General features: G+C 34.4%; 1 non-coding gene across 1 annotated transcript; it reads right to left on the bottom strand.

Annotated features, from left to right (window-relative positions):
• Positions 1-12,887: 12,887 nt before the first annotated feature.
• LOC114413865 lies at positions 12,888-12,994 on the bottom strand. The gene has a single exon (XR_003667009.1). It is a non-coding gene; the product is annotated as a small nucleolar RNA R71 (small nucleolar RNA).
• Between the last annotated feature and the right edge of the window lie 11,667 nt (positions 12,995-24,661).

The following is a 24,661-nucleotide window of genomic DNA, read 5'->3' on the forward strand; positions in this document are numbered from 1 at the left end:
TTTATCCTTATAATTATTACAGTGAATTATATATGTTTGATGAATCAGTTGATGTCCCAATGAGAAATTGCTATGAAATTGATGTGTTTTTGTGTTGAGTGTGAACCCCTTAGAAAAATTAAGCTCTTTTTATTAACGTAAATTATATTTTAAATAATATTATTCAATGACTTATTTAATATAAATTATTATCTTGTTCTAATTTTTCTACGACGATGATCAACATGTTATGTGTATATAATTATTGTAATACTAGAATAATAAATTAAAGAAAATTGTAAGGTTAATGTCTAGTGGTAATTTCTTTTGATGTAATATTAAATTAATTGTTATAGAAATCCTTTGATTAAAAACAATGTAGTTTAATTTACTATATACATATGCATATATATGTTTTGTGTCATGCAAATATTATTATTGTGTGATGTGTATGAGTTATAAGGTGTAATAAGTTATTATAATGGTATTATAATGTTATAGTGAAGATTGAGTAGGGCAAAGTTGAATGTGTCAATTTGCGAGATACATGTAAAAATGAGATGATTGATGTGATATTATGAGATGTTAAATTGTGGGCATGATATTTGATTGTGAATAAGTGTGTGTGTTTGACACTTGATGTGACAATAATTATATTGTGAGTTATGAATTATACAATAACCCGACCAGTGTTATCTTGAGAAAAGCGTTGATGCGCAGTGTTTAAGAGAAAATGTAGGTTTCCTATTCAGGAACCAGTGTTAAATTGTAGCGCAATGTGTTAAACGTGTTTGAAACACGAATGTGAGGTCAGTGGTATTGTATAATTCATGAGCAGTGCTTATAAATGAAATATGTGATGAATTGTGGAATAATATGTTGCCTTGAGATTATAATATTGTTATTGAGATTGAGTAAAAGTGTAAAGTAGAACAGGTGTTGAATTATGAGATACGTGAAAACATGTGATGGTAGATTGTGACATTATGAGATGTGAAATTGTGAATGAGTTTTGATTGTAAATAAGTGTGTGATTAACTCTTGATGTGACATTATTTGTGTTGTAAGCTGTGAATTGTACAATAACCCGACCAGTGTTATCTTGAGAAAAGTGTAAATGCATAGTGTTAAAGAGAAAGTGTAGGTTTCCTATTTAGGAACCAGTGTTAAAGAGAAAGTGTAGGTTTCCTATTCAGGAACCAGTGTTAAATTGTAGCGCAATATGTTGTACGTGTTTAAAACACGAGTGTGAGGTCGTGAGTATTGTATAATTCACGAGCAATGTCTGTGTGCTAAAATGATTTTAGGGGTTGGACTTGAATCAGGAGGGAGAGGCCCTGACGGACTCTTCGGAGTGTAGGCCTTGGGGGTCACCGGGTTTGAGTGTTCCTTTAAGCCTATGCTGATCCCATATGGTTGGAGCATTCTCGCAAAACATCGTGACCCTGACTGGTCTCCCTATGATCTTACTTAGTGAGAGTGACCTGGCAAACCCATTGTGTGGTGTGTCTTGTTATGTACTCCTAAGTGCCCCAGGGTGGTTTTTCACTGACATGGTACCACATTGCATATAGGCTTGAGTCTTAGCATAACTATCTCATGCGCTTGCTAATTGTTTATTATGAAATTGATGTGTTATTATGTCTTGATCAGAGCATGTGATTTATGTGTAATGTGATTGATGATTGAAAAGTGTGATTGATGGATGAAAAATGAACTTTGAATGACAAAGTGGTGGAATTACGTGAATTACGTGTAAGTAAATTTTATTTAGTTTATATGATATGTATATCTAGTTGTCTTGTTTCTCTATTAGTTAGGAATGTGATAACTCACTCCCCGTGTGTTGTTTGTGTTTGGATCCTGTGATGATCATGAACTTTGTGTTCGGGGGAGTAGACGACTAGGTGAATTGATTTAAGGAACCTTGTGCTGAAAGACGTCGAGACACAACGCTCTGATTGGATGTGGCATTGGGGTATAGGGTTTTATATTAATTGTATGAAGTCTTAGACGGTCTTGCTTAAACCGAGATAACTTTATTATTTATTTGGACAAGTTTCAATATGATGTAGAAGAAAGTGAATGTGAGCCTTTTATCCCTTTGGAAGACTTGCATTTACAAATGTAAAAAAAGAAAATACTATTAATTAATATTTGGATTTTTATTCCTTTGTCAGTATATATGTGAGGGGTAGAGGGTGTCACAATGGGCATGTAATTGATTACCAATGTTTTTTAAACGTTGGATTTCAAATTTTAAGAGTCACAACTTATGATAAAACATTTTCAAACTTGTGTAATCGATTACACAACATTTGTAATTGATTATCAATGTTTCTAAATGTTTTGATTTTTAAATTTAAACATGAAGAGTCACATCTGTTGATGTGTAATCGATTACAATATGATGGTAATCGATTACTAGTGACTTATTTTGAAAATTAAATTACCAAAAGTCACAATTTTTAAAGTGACTAGTTTCTAAAGATTTTTTAAAGAGTCACAACTTTTAAAGTGACTAGTTTTCAAAAAGAGTGACAACTTTTAAAGTGACTAGTTTTAAAGAAATTGCCAAGAGTCACAAACTATAACTTGAGTCATCAAATGACTATAAATATGTCACCATGGCACGAATTTTAAAAGAGAGATTCCTTTCATTCATTTATGAATTAAAAACAGATTCCTTTCATTCAAAGCATTCTTCTAAGAGTTTTTTGTTCAATACTTTCTTTATTCAAGAAAAGTTCATTGGCCAAAAACTAGTGCTATTCTTCTTATTCATTCCTTCTCCCTCTTGCCAAAAGAATTCAAAGAACTAACCGTCTGAGAATTCTTTTGATTCATTCCTTCTCCCTCTTGCCAAAAGAATTAAAAGAACTAACCATCTGAGAATTCTTTTGATTCCACAAACAAAGAATTCAAAGAACTAACCGTCTGAGAATTCTTTGGCCAAACACTAAATTCAAAGAACTAACCGTCGGAGAATTTTGTGTAAGAAGCGGGTAGCTTCTTGGTTGTAATAGTGAACACAAGGGAGGGTACATCCTTTGTGGTTTGCTTCAAGGGTACATCTACTTGGTTGTTCAAAGAGAACAAGGGAGGGTACATCCCTTGTGGATCTTTGCTTGTAAAGGATTTTACAAAGTTATTGAAAATCTCAAGAATCGTGGGTTGCTTGGAGATTGGATGCAGGCACGGGTTGTGGCCGAACCAATATAAATCTTGTGCTTGCTTTCTTCTTCCCTACACGTTTTACTTTTCCGCTGTGCACTTTTTATTTCCGCTTTAATTTTGTCTAAGTTATTGTTTCTATTCTTTACTTTCTCATAACTTAGTAGTAAAGCCTAATTGAATCTAGTAATATTAAGAAGGATAAATTTTAATTAGTCAAGACACATTAATAATTAATTCAACCCCCCTTCTTAATTATTCCGAGGCCACTCGTTCCAACACCTAAGAGTGTTTGGATGACCTCATTTAAGGTTCCCAACAAAACACTCACTATCCTAAGGAAAAATTGCCTAAAATTATTACACACAAATGGAAGTAAGGTGACCTATTGGATGCTCCCAACTTACTTCCAATGAAAGGCCTTTTTGTTACAAAATTTGAAAGCAATGAAGGTAAGTAAATTCTCAATTAAAAAAATTACAAAAAGGTCTTCAATTTTGGTGGTTGTTCTCTCTTTGGTGATTCACTCAATTTGGAGTGCTTCTTAATTCCATAGCTCTTAAGGTGGTTGGCCCCTTGCTTCTTGACTCAAATTCTTCAAGGGATGACACTAATCCTCCTTTCCAATTCCCTATATGACAACTCACAAACAAGGAAACAAAGAGACAAGCAATAACCAAAGACCAAAAAAATGAAATGAAAGCTAAACCAATAGAGTTTTAACAAGACAAAATTTCAAGGATTATTCAACAGGTAAAGCAATGAAAAGCACACAAAAGCAAGCTAGGACTCAAAGAGAAACCAAGAATGGCTCTAGAGTAGAGTAGAAAAACTAAAAAAAAAATTACTCAAGAAACCTCTAATTTTGGCACTTGTTTTCAGAATAATTTTCAATTGAAATTTCAGAACTAGGATTGGTATAAAATAGGCACCGATTATAGAACAAATTTTGAGCCAAAACAACAAGCACACTTCCCTTTCACTTTTTTTTTCCTGGACACTGATTTTTCAGCCAACTTGTATGATTTTTCTTATTTTTTCCTTTAATCCAAATCGCTTGGTTTTGTTTTCATAATTTTTTTTCCAGATGTCCAGAAAATTTATTAAAAATTCTAGCTCAAACTTCGTAGTGACCAATTCCCAGTAATTTATACAAGTTCGTATGTTCAAGCTGCCTGCACCAGCGATTTCAACCTAGAAATCAAGAGTAGTGTTTATGTTGCTTAAGACTTGGATGGTTACAATTTGTGTTTGCTTATGATCAATTATCTTGAATAACAAAATTCAAGAGAGCTTAAGACTTATTTTGATTCACAAATCCAGCCTTAACTCAGCACCACAACTCAACTTCATCATAGGCATCATGTAGGAAACTTAGAAAACAAAAAAAAGTTCAACAACAAGATTACTTCTAGGAATTGATTTAGAACATGTTATGAACTAAATAAAATGCATGAATTAGAATCAAAATTCAAAAGATAGGCTAATAATGACAAGAATACATGAACAAATGTATCTAGAATTCAATCAACAAAATAAAAATTCAACACAAACATAGAATATAATGTGACAATTATTATGACTAAACATGACTCTAAGACAATATGGATTAAGTGATTTACACTTAGATTTTTGTGTTTTTTTTTTACTAATCAACATTTTGGAAGAAAATTTAGATCCAAAGGTTCAGCACAAGAATATTATGACTGAAAAATGATAGAACCTAAATTCAACACAAAAACATGATTCAAGAGTAGATCTATAAAATTTGAACCATAGAAATGCAAGAACAAGTGTAGATCTAAGATTTAATCGGTTTATTTTTTTGAATCTACTCTAAACAGCACCAAACCACAAGAAATGGAGAATAAGATGAATAACAATGATTTAAAGTGAATTGATCGAACAAAAAGATAGAGGAAACAAAAGAACATCACCTAGATAAAGATGCTCTTGATACCACATGATGTAGCTCCATGTGGAGCTTGTAGGCCTTGAGTCCTTTGCTTCTTGAATATCAATGATAGCATAATGAAGTAGGAAGATAGATGATTGGAGATGCCACTTCAAGGAAAAAATGAGTCAAGAAGAAGCTCACCACCATAGGAAGCCATGGATAAGAGCTTGAAGGTAGGAGAAGATGAGTGGAGGGAGGAGAGAAGGAGCACAAAATTTTATGCCTCAAAAGAGGTCTGAACTTTGAAGTTTAATTCTCAAATGATCAAAGTTGAAAAAATGCACACACATGGCCTCTATTTATAGCCTAAGTGTCACACAAAATTGGAGGGAAATTTGAATTTCTATTCAAATTTCACTTGAATTTGAAATTGAATTTGTGGAGCCAAATTTTGGAGCCAAAATTTCACTAATTATGATTAGTGAATTTTAGCAATGGTTCAGCCTACTAATCCAAGATCAGGTCCAAGATTCTCCACTAAGTGTGCTTAGGTGTCATGAGGCATGTAAGGCATGAAGGACATGTACAAAGTGTGACTATAAGATGTGGCAATAGGGTGTAGCAAGCAAATGCTCACCTCCCCCTATAAAATATAATTGGATTGGGCTTCTCCCAATTCAATTAAATTTATTTCCAACCACGCATCAAATATTCACTTAATGCACATGAAATTACAAAACTACCCCTAATACAAAAACTAGTATAGGTGCGCTAAAATACAAGGGCTGAAAAATCCTACATTTTTAGGGTACCTTACCTATATTATGGAGCCCTAAATACAAGTCCAAAAAAAATAATGAAACCTTAATCTAATATGTACAAAGATAAGCGGTCTCATACTTAGCCCATGGGCCCAAAATCTATCCTAAGGCTCATGAGAACCCTAGGGCCTTCTCTTGCATCTCTGGCCTAATCTTCTTGGAGTCTTCTTTCCAATGCCCTTATGGGGTAGGATTGCATCAGATCATTAGTCTGAGGCATACGAACTGGTTCGCCAAGGATTGAAGGTGGGTTGCCTTTGATTTTGCACCATTTATCAATAGTCTAGTTAATGTTTGTCAGATGATCCAAGCTTAATTTTTAATTTCTGGTGCAGAATGACCTTAAAAGTCATGTTTGCTGGTATGTGTATGGTCTCTTGTATCGGTCAAACAGAGAATATAGGGAAGCAATTAAGTGTTATCGGAATGCACATAAAATAGATCCTGACAATATTGAAATCTCGCGGGACCTATTACTTTTACAGGTAGCATATTAAGTCCATTTGCTTCTACTTGATTTGTTTCGGCATATGTAAACTTATAAAGTTTCCCTATCTCTCTTTTCTACTATGACTTTTACTTTGATGTTAGTTTTCCTATTCTGGCATTATCAATGACATTTTTTACATAAACATGTACCTTGTTGTTATTGCTTTGTTTGTTGGTGTGGAGGAAAGTTTATTGTGAGCTTTGTCCTTAACTTACCATCATTGCCAAAAATGGTACTTTTATGATACTATAATTTTCTTTCTAAGTTCATTTATGAATTATGACTCTTGATGAAGCTCAAAGGTAGATAGGTACTTACGTTAGAAATTACTGCCATTCTGTTACCTATTCAAATCAAATTCAATATAAATCTTTCTAGAATTATTTTTTTAATTAATCCTAGGCACGATTAACAATAAAGGTGAAAGGAAAATCTCTCTCCAGCCTTTTACCGTTTGGAATCTTCCATTACATAGCCAAAGGTCACATCACTGGAGAGTTAGAAGGATGCAGTTGAAGATAAAAATATGAGAAAACTGATTTACAGCGAATTTTCCTTATTGCACAATTCACACTTAGTTGAATGTTTCATATTGAATCTAAGCTTCTCAATGAACTAAAGCTATTTGGAAAGTCGATAGTAATTAAGTTATTTATAGTTCCAAGTTCCAACAGATAAAACTATTCTGCAAAGATATTTTACTGTATCACTTTCAAATTACATAGTCACAGTCAGTGAATTCCTTTAATGTTTTGATCCATGTTAATGTGCTTTTACTTCTCACTGTCAAGCTCAAATGCAAGACTTAACTGGCTTTGTGGAGACACGACAACAACTTTTGATGCTCAAGTCAAATCATCGCATGAACTGGATTGGCTTTGCTGTTGCTCATCATTAGAACACTAAGTATGACTTTTTGTTTTTATAAAATTAAATGATTTATCCTAATGATAGCTACTTGAGCTGCCTTTTTTACTAAATAATATATAATATGAGACCTAAGGATTATCTTCTTAGATGTTGTTTTCACTATTTCATGTATGAAATATTGAAAACTAGAAACAAAGTAAAAACAAGGTGGCATTTTTGTAATTATATCTAAAAATAGAAAATGTTTTCCCTAGCTAAAAAGGCCCTTAAATTGTTAATGTTCCTATTGTTTAATTTGTTGATGCTTTTGAGATAATGTAATTGATTGCTATATTTACCCATGCCTTTAATTACTTTGTTGTGCTGATCACTTTTTATTTCAGGATCTATAGAAATATGACATGAGAGAAAAGTAACTTTTGTTTATTGAAAGTGAATGCAAATTCTGATTACAGAGGAGAGTCAAAAGACTCTTATTTATGCATGATAGGTTTGAGATACAAGCTTCTAACTGAATCATTACATAATTCAACTGTCATAAGTAACTGGCAGCTGGCATAGCTAACCTGAGAGCTTACTCAACATGTTTGTACTTGGTTACACAAAATGTAGCCTAAATTACTGACTAACTACATACACCATCAACATCTTAGGACAAAGAAAATTATTGGTAAAGGTCATGAATTTGGCGATCTCTATGTTCTTGATGCAGAAAGTATTCCTAAATGTCCTAAAAATAATTATAAAAATTATGGAAAAATATAATTAAAATGAAACACTTCAAAACACAAGGTATATTTCCTTGACATGGTGATTTTTTGCATCGAATGTATTCATCCAGATCTACTTGCTAGAAGAATGCAGATTTTTTTTCAGAAAACTCTTGAGGAGTTGCAAAAGAAAGAGTTAAAATATTCCATGTTACGAAATGAAACAATTTTCAAGTATTGATGAATGTGAAATTGAAAAACATTTTCAATTCTCTTTTTCTATCTGTTGTTTTAGGAGAATTTATTATATTGTTTACTTCTCTTTAGTAGTACGCATTGCTTCCTTTTATTTTATTTTTTTACCTCTTGATCTCCCGATTTCGAGTCTTTGAAGATAATATCATTGCATGTCATTCTAACAATATACATGTCTGTCTTATAGTCATTATACCTACAGAGATGTACGGACTACAATATAATGGCTAAGCGTAAGAAGAGGTAAAATCTATTATATATAATCTTCCTTCTCCTGTTTACCCTCTTTCTTTAACAGATTTATGTTTATTATATGCTATATGCCTATGTGGATGTATATGTTATGCTCAGTTGAATAACTGTATTTAAGTTGCTACTTTGTAATTTGGCATTCTATTTTTGGTCCACAAGTGTGGCATTTCTAATCTAGTTTCTTTCAACCTTTAACAAAATGACCTATTAATACTATTGTTGGGGTTTGTTGTGTGCATTGTACATGTGACGCTGACTAAATTAATGTAACCATCTCAAAATATTGATTCCATTCATGGGGGAAGATTGAATTAATATTGATATAGTGAGGGACTAGGCAGCTTAAGGGCACACCTAATGTAAAAGACATGCAAATAAGTTCTTGCAGACATACCTCATCCATCCTCATCAAGATAACTGGCAATCAAGTTTACTTTGAGATGATGCTTCAAGATAGATGGGGTTTCTATTATGTAGACCTTGTGATACATTTTAATTTTACCTTAATTCAAATGGCATCTTTTTCTTCAAATAAGGTTGAATTTGGTAATTTCTAGGGATTTGAAGTCATTGTTTTCATTTTTCCATTGCCTTATTTTCTCTGATTGTAGTTCAGTATAAATATCAATTTTGAGATGGTATGATGTAGTATGTTTGTATATATCAGTGAAATTACTTAATGAAGCACATTCTAAGACGGTTCTTATGGAAAAACCGTCTTAGAAGAGACACATTCTAAGACGGTTCTTATGGAAAAACCGTCTTAGAAAAGGCACATTCTAAGACGGTTCTTATGTATGAACCATTTTAGAAGAGACATATTTATTATGACGGTTTATTCTATAACCGTCGTGATACATGAGTCACTTTTAACGTCGTTGGCTTTAAAGACAATTCCACAATCGTTGTTAAATGTACATTAGAACTGCTGTTTAAAGCCAATTTTCTAGTAGTGAAGAAAGAATCACAACTTAGGAACCAACATGAGTCATCATTCATCTAATATTAATGGTGAGGGTACTAGTCATAAGGACCCTCTATCTAGAATCTTAGATGAGTTGAGTTTCCTCAAGTTATGGAAAGAAAAACTAGAAAGAAAAGAAAAAAAAAGGAAAAGAGAGGATAAAAATAAATCAAGATGTGGGGGAACAAATAAGGAAAGAAAAAAGAAGAAAAATACTAAAAGAATTAATAAAAGAAAAACATGCCTCCTATAGTAGTCATGACCCTTGAAATAGCCTAAGTGAAGAACTTCGTTACTATTATGAAGGAAGACATAGATCACAACTTAGACCTCACTCCTATATGAGAGAAAAGGAAAGAAAGCCTCAAGAGGCTAACATTAACCTCCTATACTTCCATGGGAAGAACAATGTAGAGGATTACTTAGATTGAGAAATAAGGGTAGGACAACAACTTAAAAGGAAGTCTACTTCAAAATCTCATTGCCCTTACTCTTATCCAAAGAAAGACCAAGGTCAAGGCATCTTAGGGGCGACACCATCTAAGCCCAAAGATGATAAGGGGAAGACAATAGAAAAGCAACCCCCTAAGGCTATTATGCAAGAGAAGACTAACTCTATAAAGTGCTTTAAATGTTTTGGAAGAGGACACATTACTTGTCAATGCCCTTCCAAGAAAACAATGATTATGAGGGGCCAAGAAATTTATAGTAGCCAAGATGAGGCTACTACTTCACCTTCCTCTAGTGAAAGTGAAGAAGAAAAAGGGGAAGAATCTAGTGAGTAAATCGACCCCCAAGAAGAAGGACAACCTTTAATGGTTAAGGAGGAGTGTATGGAGGTAAGTGTCTCCTCTAAGAGGTTAGCTAAGAAGGAAAGTCATTTTGTAAACATTAAAGAAACTTCCCCTCTTAGACAACCTCCACATCTTCTCCTTTTTAAAAAGACACTTGTTAGCATTGTCACACCTCTTGGGCTTGTGATTATTGATGTGCCATTATTTTCTCCTATTTCTTAACCCTTTTTGCACCATTTTAAGTACTGATTAGTCTTAATTGTCAAATTAATTAGGCAGTTTTATTATTTGGGCTCATTCAGCTAATTTGATGTTTTTAATCTAATTTCAGGAATTAATGAAGCATTGGGCTTGAATCCAGAATTGGGCTTGGGCTTGAATCCAGAATTGGGCTTGGACTTGAAGAGGGCAGACTATTTTATTCTACAGAATTAGATCTTATCTTATCTTATCTAGATATTATTTAGATTTGATCTCATCTAGATATTATTTCATCTAGATCTTATCTTATCTAGATTTGATTTTATTTTATGGGCTTGGATTTAAAACAGATTTGTAAGCTTTGGGGCTGGAAAAACTATATAACAGCGTCAAGGTTCTAGTTGAGGCCTTCTCTTCTCTTCTCTCTCTCCTGTTTTCGTTTTTAGTTTTAGGCTTCTCTTCTTTTAGACACTTTTTCGTTTTGCAATTCCAGTTTTTACTTTTTGTTTCAGCAATAAAATTTCGTTCTTCAATCCATAATTTCGTTCTCTATTGATTAATGGAAGGCTAAGTCTCCAGCGTTGTTTTCTCTTGAGGATCAAACACAGTTCTCTTTGAAGTTCTATTATTACTATTAAATTCTGTTCAGTTTTTCCTCTTCACTAATTACTCTTAATTTGTTGCTATTAATTCATGAATGCTTAGTTCTTGATTAATTGTCTCTGCGCTTAATTTACGTTCATGCTTAATGATCGTTTATGATTAATTGGTGTATGTGTTGCTTAATCACATAATGAATGCCTTATGTTAAATTTCGCTTAGTAATTTAATTTAGGGTTGGATTAAGTGGTTGAACTGATAAAGGATAAACTCTCGTAACCTAGGATAAGAGACTTGCTTGTGAATCAAGGGGAAGCAATGTGTTTTAATTCTGATATTTTCTAATTCACATCTATTCGTTGTTTAATTTACAAAAGCAAACAACCCCCCCCCCCCATTCGTTACTATTTTCCTACTATCTGTCATGAACATTTGATGTATCATTGCTCGTTGGGAAACAACCTAGGATCACTTCCTAGTTACTACATTTTAATGTTTATTTGATTCGGGTACGGCTTCGATCAAATTTGGCGCCGTTGCCAGGGAGCAGTGTCCAAAGGTTCATAATAGCTAGTGATTCGTGTTTTATGTTTAGTTGTTTTATGCTTTTGTGTGTTGTGTTAGTGTCTTGTTCATGTTGCATTAAGTGTGGTTTAATGTGTTGATATTTTGTTTAGTGTGGTGTTTTGTTTTAGTTTTTCTGTTCAGCGTTTCCCATGTTTTAGTTTTTGTGTTTGCTGTGAATAGTGCTTTGCGACAGATTTAGCGACCACTTTTGTTGAACTGGAAAACAGGGTAGTAGTGGAAATCCCTTAGCGACGGATTTTAGAGACCACCCTTGCTGAATTAATTGGAATTTTTTGTTTTGGTAGCTATAGTTGTTATTTTTGGCTGAATTTTTTTGTTGTCACTTCTTTTGATCCATATTTTGTGGGAAAAATAGCTAGAGCCCTTAGTTTGGTCAGATTTGAAAGTTCCAAAAAAGTAGCAAATTTGATTTTTTTTTAAAACTTCAAACGACCATAACTTTTGCTCTGGTTATCAGAATCGCTATTTTATATATGTATTTGGGGTAGAAAAAAATTTCCAACGCCATGGAAGCCCGCCATAGGCTGGCTGAGGTCTCCTTCTTCTAAAAATTGCGATTCTGTCAAAAGTTTTTTATTTTCAAAGTATTATTCTCTTATTTTTCTTAACTTATCATTTTTAGCTTCTATAGTTAGACTTTGAATTTTCGTTTGAAATTTTTTGTGCTATCTTCTCATCATTTTATAAGGTTGTTCACAAAATTTCAATTCATTTGGATATCATTTGAAGGTAGCTATAGTTCAAACCTACACTGTTACTTGCATAAGAAGACAACTAGTTGTGCATGCTGAATATAGTGTATGACTAGAGGCAATCCATCTGACTTACAACCCTTTGATCCTGAGATAGATAGGACATTTCATAGATTAGTTAGACATCATTTAGTACCTTTTGAGCATCCTAAACATTCTGTTATTGGTGATTTTGAGCATTATAGTTTTGAACATTCTGAGAACATGGCACAACCTCCACCCTGTAAGAGGACTCTAAGGGAAATGGCTACACCTGATTTTACCTATGAAAGCTTGTGCATCCAATACCCTGATGAGGATGTCCCATATGTTCTTGCAGGTGAAGACCCACACAAACATCTGAAAGAATTCCATATTGTCTGCTCCACCATGAAACCCCCAGATGTCCAGGAGGATCACATATTTATGAAGGCCTTTCCTCATCTTTTATAGGGAGTGGCAAAGGACTGGCTTTATTACCTTGCTCCACGGTCCATCACGAGCTAGGATGACCTCAAGAGAGTATTCTTAGAAAAAATTTTCCCTGCTTTCAGGACCACGACCATCAAAAAAGATATTTCAGGCATTAGACAACTCAGTGGAGAGAGCTTATATGAATACTGGGAGAGATTTAAGAAACTATGTGCTAGTTGCCATCACCACCAGATTTATGAGCAGCTTTTCCTCCAATATTTTTATGATGGACTTAGCAACATGGAGAGAAGTATGATAGATGCTGCCAGTGGTGGAGCCCTTGGAGACATGAGCCCTGCTGAAGCCAGAAATTTAATTGAGAAGATGACTTCAAACTCCCAGCAATTTAGTGCCAGAAGTGATGTTATTGTCATTAGAGGAGTGCATGAAGTAGCCATGAATTCATCTTCATCAGCCGAGACTAAGAAGCTTGAAGGTAAACTAGATGCCTTGGTTAACCTGGTAACCCAACTGGCCATGAATCAAAAATCTGCACCTATCGCCAGACTCTGTGGTTTATGCTCCTCTGCCGACCACCACACAGATCTTTGCCCTTCTGTGCAACAATCTGAAGCAATTGAACAACCAGAAGCTTATGCTGCAAACATCTACAATAGACCTCCTCAACCTCAGCAGCAAAATCAGCCACAATAGAACAACTATGACCTCTCCAGCAACATGTACAATCCCGACTGGAGGAATCATCCCAACCTTAGATGGTCAAATCCTTCACAACAATAGCAGCAACAACAACAACCTTATTTTCAAAATGTTGTTGGCCCAAGAAGACCATACGTTCCTCCACCAATCCAGCAACAACAACAACAACAGCCCCAGAAACAACAAACAGTTGAGGCCCTTTCGCAACCTTCCCTTGAAGAACTTGTGAGGCAAATGACTATGCAAAACATGCAGTTTCAACAAGAGACCAGAGCCTCCATTCAGAGCTTAACTAATCAGATGGGACAGTTGGCTATACAGTTAAATCAATAACAGTCCCATAATTCTGATAGATTACCTTCTCAATCTGTCCAGAATCCCAAAAATGTGAGAGCCATTACATTAAGGTCAGGAAAGCAGTGTCAAGGACCTCAACCAGTAGCATCTTCCTCATCTGCAAATGAACCTGCCCAACCTCACTCTGCTCCAGAAAAAGATGATGACAAAAATTTAAAGAGTAAGTTACCTAAAAATTTCTATGCAGGTGAATCTAAAGAGAAGCAACATATCCCTCTTCCATTCCCTCCAAGAGCAATTTCCAACAAAAAAATGGAAGAGGCAGAGAAGGAGATCTTGGAAACATTTAGAAAAGTAGAGGTAAACATACCTCTGCTGGATGCAATAAAGAAAATTCCAAGATATGCTAAATTCTTGAAGGAGTTGTGCACTAATAAGCGGAAGCTTAAAGGAAGTGAAAGAATTAGTATGGGCAGAAATGTCTTTGCATTGATTGGTAAATCTGTTCCCCAAATCCCTGAAAAATGTAAAGATCCAAGTAGATTCAGTATACCTTGTATTATAGGGAACAATAATTTTGACAATGCCATGCTAGATTTAGGAGCTTCTGTTAGTGTTATGCCTCTGTCTATTTTTAATTCTCTATCTCTAGGTCCTTTGCAGTCAACTGATGTGGTAATTCATTTAGCTAATAGAAGTGTTGCCTATCCTACTGGTTTCATAGAGGATTGGTGTATGTGTTGCTTAATCACATAATGAATGCCTTATGTTAAATTTCGCTTAGTCATTTAATTTAGGGTTGGATTAAGTGGTTGAACTGATAAAGGATAAACTCATGCAACCTAGGATAAGAGACTTGCTTGTGAATCAAGGGGAAGCAATGTGTTTTAATTCTGATATTTTCTAATTCACATCCATTTGCTGTTTAATTTACAAAAGCAAACAACCCCCCCCCCCCATTCGTTACTATTTTCCTACTATCTGTCATGAACATTTGGTGTATCATTGCTCGTTGGGAAATGACCTAGGATCACTTCCTAGTTACTACATTTTAATGTTTATTTGATTCGGGTACGGCCTCGATCAATTATTCCTCAAGTAAAGGAGTTGTTGGATGAGGGTTTGGTTCTTAAAAACTTAAATCCTTATGCTTTGTTGGTGCCCAAAATAGGTATTATGAGGCATCAAATCCCTATGATAGGTGGTATGATGAATGTGTTGAGTGGTGCAACCCTCTTTTGTAAAATCACTCATGCATCCAACATCTTCATGATTCACATACGTAGGGACTCATTAGGTAGGTTTGTTCTTATTTTTTGTTTCAATACAAACCTAGGTGGTCATATGGGACACCTTAGGTTTGTCATACTTTTTGGTAGGAGTAATCAACATGAAAATATAAAAAGGTACGTTTTATTGCATTGCTTTCCTTAATTTTTTAAATGGTTATCAAGCGGTTCCCACGAACCCTAAAAGAATAAAGGTCATTCTTGAGTGGTCCACTCCACCAAGTATAAGGAAAATTTGGGACTTCCATGACTTAACAAACTTTTACAAAAGGTTTGTACCATATGTTTCTATATTTGTAGCACTACTCATTGAGTTGGTGAAGAACCGTGTTCCCTCATGGGAAGATGCCCATGAAATGGGTTTGTAGACCTTACCTTACTCCAACATACCAAACACCACTAATATATATGTTTTTATTCTTTTTACAGGTGTTGAAGGAAGAAGCCCAAAGTTTCAAGAACCTCTGGATTTGAGGTCAAATCCTTTTCAAGGGGGAGGGAATGATGCAATCCTACCTCGTAAGGGCATTGGATAGAAAACTCCAAGAAGATTGGGCCAGAGATGCAAGAGAAGACCCTAGGGTTCTCATGAGCCTTAAGGGTAGCTTTCGGGCTCATAGGCTAATTATGAGCCCACTTATCTTTGTACATATTAGATTAAGGTTTCATTATTTTTGGGCCTTGTATTTAGGGCTCCTTAATGTAGGTAGGGTACCCTAGAAATGTAGGATTTTCCAGCCCTTGTATTTTAGTGCACCAGACTAGTTTTTGTATTAGGGGTAGTTTTGTAATTTCACATGCATTAAGTGAATATTTGATGTGTGTTGGGAAATAAATTTAATTGATCTTCAAGAAGTAAAGGACTCCATTGATGAAAAATATCCAAGGCCTACAAGCTCCACATGGAGCTACATCACATAGTATCAGTGTTCTTGAGCAAAGAGCATAAACTGCACACTACTCGTTCATGGGAGTTTCTTGGACTACAAATAAATCGTTGGAACACAACATGGAAAAAGGGAAGATTTGGTGAAAATACAATCATTGGTAACATTGATACAGGTAAACTTTATAATGACTTTACTATACACGTAACATTGATATAGGTTTTTTTGTGTGATTATTATATGACCTTTGTATTTGTGTAGTTTTCTTTTTGCCTTCCTTTCACCATTTTTTTTCTTAGTCCTTGAAAACTATATGGTTCTGAACAACACTTGCTGTGTCTAATTTTCAATCCTTTGTTCATCAAATCTTATTAGCTTGCAACAGGGCAGATTTTGCACCTGTGGCAATCACCATGATAGATCTTGTTGGCAAGAGTGTTGCCATTGAGTCTCTAGTATTACTTGTTACTATTTTTTGCTCACTTGTTTTAAGTTGATACAAGTAGTTTGTATGTAACTATTTTATAAGCACACATACAAATATAGATAAAACACACATTTGACATATGTATGTATGGATACATTTAGTCCTATGGATAAATCATTAAATTGCCTTGTTTATTTCACTTGAATGAATTGTTGATATGTATAGGGTCAACACTCAACAACCAAAAGTTATACGACTAATTTAAAAAACAAACCTACAACTTCACTAATATGATGACTTTCCATAATTTTGTTAAGCTTTCCATGTTGGGTGTTGGTTAGGTTGGAGGAACTAAGGTCAGAGTTGGGGGAATGGCTAAAGGTTCTGGAATGATCCACCCAAATATGGCTACCATGCTTGGGGTATGTCTTACTTGATGATTCTTTCTTATTTGGAATATGTAGATTTAACAGTCCATTCCTTGAACTGTATTTAATTACTCTAGCAATATGAAATTTCATTGCCATGTCATGATGTCTTTGTTAAAATTTTGATGGTAACTTAACAGATGGACCACATTTGCTTAATTTTAAAAGTAAGGGTACTTGATTGGCTTAAAAAATATTAGGGGAACTATGATTACATGTGTCCCATACTAAGGGAACCAAAATGCAAATGTCAAAATAAAAACTCTTTCTAAACATATCCCTTTGGTCATTATTAGAGTAAACTTATAAGTCTTGTAAAGTAAAATAAAAATTAAAGAGACAAATAAGATAGGAGAAATTAAAAGAATAGAAGCCATAAAGCTGACAAAAAAGAGAGTACGAGAGAGGAAATTATAAGTTACAAGAAAAAGTAACCACCACAATATATATATATATATATATATATATATATATATATATATATATATATATATATTATAAAGTCCTAGGTTTTTTTGTTGAGCACAATTAAGTAGAAAGATTAAGGAAACCAATGTACTTAAAACCTTCTCGGTTTGATCGTCAATAGAACAAGTGACCTGCTCCTCTTCTGTAGCCTCAACTTGATCGTTTCTAATCGTTGCTTCATCATGTTCAAATAGCCACAATGAGAATTAAGTTCAACATATAGGATAAACATTATTTTACAGGAATAGCCATCAACATGAAGCAAGTGGAGAACATTTTGCATGTTGACAAGTGAAATGATCAAAATTTGTCAAAAAAAATAATAATAATAATAAGTGGTGAATATTGAATAAGCAAAAGTACCTAATCTTGTGTTATTCACATTCAACTGCTTGCTTTTGGAGTGAAAACAAAATGAATTATATTCTCTATCATTGTTTCACACATGGTGAAGGTCGATCTTTAATTTATTATTTATCATAGTTAATAAATTAAAATATTAGCCTTTAAAAAAAGTTACTAAATTAAAACCACAAAAAAGAAGCAATTGACCAGTTTGGGCTCTATTGATTGTCAAATCTGGCTCTTGCATGTGGTTTGTTTGTTGCTACTTAATTTTCATTTGTTGTTTGCTGCTTACGCCTGTCATGTGATAACATGTTACTTAATACAATTTTTAATTAGTCTATGTGATTCATATTTTGAAAGTGCAGCGTGATTTCAAAGGATATTTTATAGATCAATAATGCATCTCTATTAGTGCAGTAGTAGTACTACTTTCACATAAAAACAAAAAACAAAATCTCTATTAGTGCATGTAGCCACTCTAGTGTTTCAACATTTAAGGTGCCTAGGCATATATTTATTACACACTAGCTAGGTGCAGTTTTTGCATGTCTTTAACCCTTAATTGAAAGCCTGCAGTAACAATATTATTCCTTTGTGTGCAGGGAGAATATAAGAGGTAAAGTGAAGGTTGAGTTTCACATTTCATATTTAATACACTGATCATATAGTTGGCTTGGAGCAGAGGAATCAATGCATACACACAGTGTAAAGCAAAAGGTTTGACACCTCTTATTTTTATCTCTACACCTAGCTTTCTACCTCTTATTTCTATCAAAGTTAATAAGTTCTAGATTTTTCAATTTAAAGAAGCCTTATATTTTGGCACCTCTTAATTTTTCTATTTAAATATTATGATTGAATTCTCATTAAGTCACCATTTTTTTAAATATGATTGTTATTTAATGAAATTAGGAAATTAAAATTAATCTTATTCATTAAAACATGAGCTTGAATTGTTGCTTGAAATTATGCGGGGCTGTATTTCTTGTGGTGCATCAAGGGAAAATGTTGTAGTGTTGTGATAAATGTCTATTCGTGAGTCTTAAAATGATATATTTTTCTAAGACGACTCTCTAGGGAACCGTCGTAGAAAGTGCAAACTTTCTACGACGACGGTTAATAATCGACGTAAAATGCGCAAAATAACCAATTTAGAAAGTGTTTTTTGTAGTAGTGACCAAAAATACCTTTTTGGGAATCCTAAAGAAATATAGAAAATACAAAGGAATAGAAGATAAACAGATTTTATAAGACTCACTCTTCCTCCAAATGAAAGATGCTTCCTTCTCCACAAGGTCAACTTCTTCCTCATTTTGTCTATCACTGGTCGTCAAGTAGTTAGTCTAGAAGCATCGGCCCCAAACTGGTAGGCCTCATGAATCACTTCATTGACAATGACCACTCCAGGATTTGTCTTGAACACCACACATGATTTAACTTAACGATTTTCCTCTTGAATCACTTCATTGGTAATGACCACTCCATCTAACATGTTCCTATCTCCCAGAAACGTGAATTGCCTGTCATCCACCAACACCCCTATAATACATCTCAATCTCTTTGCTAGAAGTTCATCAATAATTTTATAAATGCACCTAATAAGAGTATGTATTCACTTAATTCTTGTGGGTTCTCCTTTTTTGGAATTAGAGCTAGAAATGACGTGTTCCCACTCGTAGGAATGGAACCATGAGAATGAAATTCAGAGATAGATAAGATGACATCTTCTTTGATCACATACCAACAAGCTTTGATGAAAGTAAAATTGAATTCATCTAATCTCATGCTTTTATCACCATGACAATCCCACACTACTACTTTTATCACTTAAAAAAAATCCGCCATTGTGGCATTATCAAGATTACCTATCTCCTTGAACATTACCCCATCTAGCCTCATCCTCATTTGGCTTTTTCTCTTCAAACTTGTGACTAAATAACTTTTTTACTCCCTTTTTAACTAGATGAAAGTAAAATTGAATTCATCTAATCTCATGCTTTTATCACCATGACAATCCCACACTACTACTTTTATCACTTAAAAAAAACATCCGCCATTGTGGCATTATCAAGATTACCTATCTCCTTGAACATTACCCCATCTAGCCTCATCCTCATTTGGCTTTTTCTCTTCAAACTTGTGACTAAATAACTTTTTTACTCCCTTTTTAACTACCATTGGGTCCTCATACCAAACACCCCTACCTCCAAACCCTTGATGCAACCATATATTTTCCTCTAGTTCACTGTTGCATAGAAGAACCTAGTGTTCGCATCTCCCTCCTTGAGCCACCTCAATCTAGATTTTTGGTGTAGAATTAATTCATGCATCCTAGCCTTCCTCCATAACTCCTTAATCATATCTTCTCTTGCACACACCTCTTCTATAGATAGTCATCCCAACTCTTTCTTTAGATCTAGATCATTAATCTTCCCCACCACCTTTTTTTTCAACAAACTTGTAGTCCTCGTACCTCTCTATACTCCATCTTTTAATTTCTTTTTTCAGCATTTTTAGTTTTTCTTTGAGAACATAAGCTCCCAAACCCTGAACATCAAATGAGTTATACTTCTACTTAAAAACTTTAAGAAGTCGGATTCCTAAGCCAATGATTAAACACTTTTAACGGCCTAGGTCCCTAATTTTGAAGACTGTATTTGAGAATGACTAGACAATGGTCCGAGATAGACCTTTCAAGGACATACTGATTTCAATTTGGCCAAGTATTTATCAAATCTACGGATACCAATATCCCATCTAGTCTGTTCATAGCCTACCCTCTGGCTCTAAACCATGTGAATTTCCTCCCAATCAAAGGAATATCATTGAGCTCCAATTTCTCAATGAAGGCATTTAATTCATCAATCTCGCCTCTTCCTTGGCTGCAAAACCTACTTGATCCTCTCTTTTCATTTGACATTTGACTGCAATGAAGTCACTAGAGATGCACCGTATCCCTTCACCTATCCTTGTAATACCTAGGAATTTCCTTCCTAATTTATTTTTCTACACATGTAAAATTGCACTCTTAAGGACTAGACATTGGAAATTATGCATTGTGTAATTTAATTATATACTAGTGTGATTTAATTTATTCTATGTAGAATATTAATTATACAAGTTTCATGTTAGTTATATTTATTTAGTTAGTTGGCAAAATTTTAAAAACCGCCTGAACGGAAATTCCATCTGTAGTGAAATTGCATTGCGCACTGAGCGACAATGTAATATAACTCTTTGTGAAAGTATTCTCCATGTGAGGTTCACTCTGGGTACACATCTTCCTAGGGAGATTAGTGCAATAATCAAGGTGATGAAGATAAAATTTACTAATTTTGATAAAAAGCAAAAATAACCATTTTTGAAAAATCCTATCCCTTTCATTTTTGGTAGTTTTGCAGAAAAACTACCCAATTGAGGCATAGAGTGGCACATTGAACATGGCCAACCAAATGGTCATTCATCTGTCAAATGAGCTTGTCAAAACATAGGGTTTTCCGTAAATTTCACTTAAATCAGATTTTTCTATCAAAAGTTACGAATTAAACAAGTATAAGAACCTTTTGTAGAATGAAAATATGTCACAAAATTGGACTGAGTGATACGATAGTATGAATTGTTTTTATTAAAGTTTTGACCTCAAAAATAAGTTTATTAGGTGTGAAAATGTAGGGTAGCATATAAGATTTGTGAAAAACCGATTCCCACAACACCAAGAGCACTGGGAATAAGTTAGGACTAGAACTTTGTATAACCGAGCAACAGAGTGATTTTAGATAGTACACAACTTGATATCGAAAATCGCGCATCTGGATAAAGTTATCTTAAAATTATTTATTTTTGGAATTTTTTATTTAATTGTTACATGATTGCTGAGATAAATTGCAAATTCTAATGACTGATGCATGCTATAAAATTGTGATGATTTTCTGCTGATACATTTTCTGAAATGCCTATATGTTATTATTATTATTATTATTGTTGTTGAATGATAAGACAGGTAGACTGAGAACTCCGACAATTATATTTGTTGTATGCGAATTTGTATCTTGTTATATATATTTGTATATTGTCATTTTATTTGTATGCTTTGTGGTTTGGGTTCGGGGGGTGTCCAACCCTTGGTTTGTTTAGATGGCTATAATTATAGTTGTTATGATGTCCAATTGTTTGTGTGAAAAGTGGTTCTACCGCTTAAGGGGCCATAATTGGTTCCTTGAGAGTGGTATGTAGGCTTGAGCCTCGTCTATCATTGTTGTTTGTTTGTTTGTTTGTACATGGTATTAGGACTGTGCATGCGATGCGGTGGCTAGAGTGAAGAGGACTGGATAGAGAGTAAGGAACTAGTGGTTCTATTTCCTTTTGTGAGAAGGTGAGGTTACATTGAGTGATGTAGTCCAAGCCATGAACGCTTGGTTCGGATCATTCCGAATGCAAATTCAAGAACACCATTGATGACCTTCTAAGACCAAAAGAACAGAAAAACAAAAAAGATGGAGAACATGAAAAAGGTGAACAGAGTGACACCACGATATGCATAGAATCGATAAGCCGAAGGAGGATTCGCCATAAAGGAATAGCTTCCTTGATAAAAAATCAATTTGGTTTTCAGTCAAAATCCAAAGAAGAGGCTAAAGCTCTCTCTAAGCACAAGCTTAATTTCAATTACTGATGTGTCATTATTTTCTCCTATTTCTTAATCGTTTTTGTCACCATTTTAATTACTGATTAGCCTTAATTGTCAAATTAATTATGCAGTTTTATCATTTGGGCCTACTTGACTAATTTTGTGTTTTTAATTTAATTTCAGGAGAATTATAAGAAATTGGATTTGAATCCGGAATTGGGCTTGGACTTGAAGAGAACAGACAATTTTATTTTATCAAATCTTATCTTATCCAGATTTTATTCCATCTAGATTTTATTTCGTCCAGATTTTATTTCATCCAATCTTAGCTTATCTTGTCCAGATTTTATTTTATTTCGTTTATGAGCTTGGACTTAATTTAGATTTGTAAGCTTTGGGGCTGAGGACCTATATAACAGCACCAAAGTTTTAGTTTAAGGTTTTTTTTGAACAGGAGAATAATTCTAGGATTTTGGCAATTCTAGTTTTTATTACTGTTCATGCACACTGTTCACGTAGAATAAAATTTGTTTTCTGCAATTTCGTTTCTGCTTCAATCTACAATTTTGTTTTCTGCTGATTAATCGAAGGCTAAGTCTCCAACGTTGTTTTCTCTTGAGGATCAAACACAGCTCTCTTTGAGGTTTTGTTATTACTATTGAATACTGATCAGTTTTTCCTCTTCACCAATTACTATGTATTTGTTGCTATTAATCCATGCATGCTTAGTGCTTGATTAGTTGTCTCTGCGCTTAATTTACGTTCATGCTTAATGATCAGTTTTGTTCATGATTAATTGGTGTATGTGTTGCTTAATCACATAATGACAGCCTTATGTTAATTTTCGCTTAGTAATTTAATTTAGGGTTGGATTAAGTGGGTGAACTAGTTAGGGATAAATCCTCGTAACCTAGGATAAGAGACTTGCTTGTGAATCAAGGGGAAACAACATGTCTTAATTCTGTTATTTTCTAATTAAAATTTGCTTGCTATTTAAATTACAAAAACAAACACCCCCCAATTCGTTACTGTTTTATCACTATCTATTATGAATGTTGGTTGACCATTGCTCGTTGGGAGACGACCTAGGATCACTTCCTAGATACCGCATTTTTAATGTTTATTTGATTTGGGTACGGCCTCGATCAATTACACATAAGTTCTTACAAATGAGGAGCTCTTGAGTATTTATATGATGTAAGCTCCATTGGAGCTTGTAGACCTAAGATCTTCTTCATCAATGGATTCCTTTGCTTCTTGGAAGATGAATGGCAGCGAAATGGAGTGGGAAGAGGGAGAGGAGATGCCACTTCAAGGAGTAGATGAGTCTAGAAGAAGCTCACCACCATAGGAGGCCATGGATAAGAGCTTGGAGGAAGAAGGAGATGAATGAAGGGAGAGGAAGAGAAGAGCACGAAATTTTGCACTCTAAAAGAGCTTTGAAATCTGAAGTTTAATTTTCAAATGATCAAAGTTGCAAAAATGCACACAAATAGCCTTTATTTATAGCTTAAGTGTCACACAAAATTGGAGGGAAATTTGAATTTCTATTCAAATTTCACTGGAATTTGAAATTGAATTTGTGGAGCCAAATTTTGGAGCCAAAATTTCACTAATTATGATTTGTAAATTTCAGATATGGTTCAGCCCACTAATCCAAGATCAAGTCCAGGATTCTCCACTAAGTGTGTTTAGGTGTCATGAGGCATGTAAAGCATGAAGGACATGCACAAAGAATTGGCTTATTTTGAGTTTTTTTTGGCTTATTTCCATCTGAAACATCACGAAACCTTATGGATCACTCGGAAATTGGCTTTAAGCAGCTCAATGTGATTGGAAAAAATTTGCATGTCGACAAAAAATTGTCCTCGAACGAAATTAGGGTATGACAGTTGCCCCTCTTTACTTACCTTTTATTGGAGATAAAAGGGAAGTAAAGATAAGACACTAATTTCGTTCGAGCTGAATTTCCTCCTGACCGACGATTTGCTCAATCAGTGAAACTTGTCAAAAGAAAGAGCATAAAAGACATCAGGTGCATCAGCAAAAGCCTTGGTGCCTTGAAAGCGACAAAAATGGATAATCGTGATGGTCTCTGCATGCTATCGGACTCGCTCGTCTCAGGATAGTAGAGGAGACTTTTGTAGCTTTGTTCAATAGACATTGAGTCTCTCGACAAGGGAAGTAGACGACTATGTTTGTCTCTACATGCCATCGGACTTGATAGTCTCTGGATAGCAAAGGGAACTGCAACAATCTCAACAAACAATTAGAAGTGGATGACCATCATCGTCCCCGCATACCATTGGACCTGCTTGTCTTTGGATGATAAGGGGACTATAACGGTCTTGGTCGAAAGACATCGAGTCTTCGACCAAAGGGGGCAGATGACCATATTCGTCTCTACGCATTATCGGAATTGATTGTCTC

This window comes from Glycine soja, chromosome 5 (genome assembly GCF_004193775.1).
Source record: "Glycine soja cultivar W05 chromosome 5, ASM419377v2, whole genome shotgun sequence".
NCBI lineage: Eukaryota > Viridiplantae > Streptophyta > Magnoliopsida > Fabales > Fabaceae > Glycine > Glycine soja.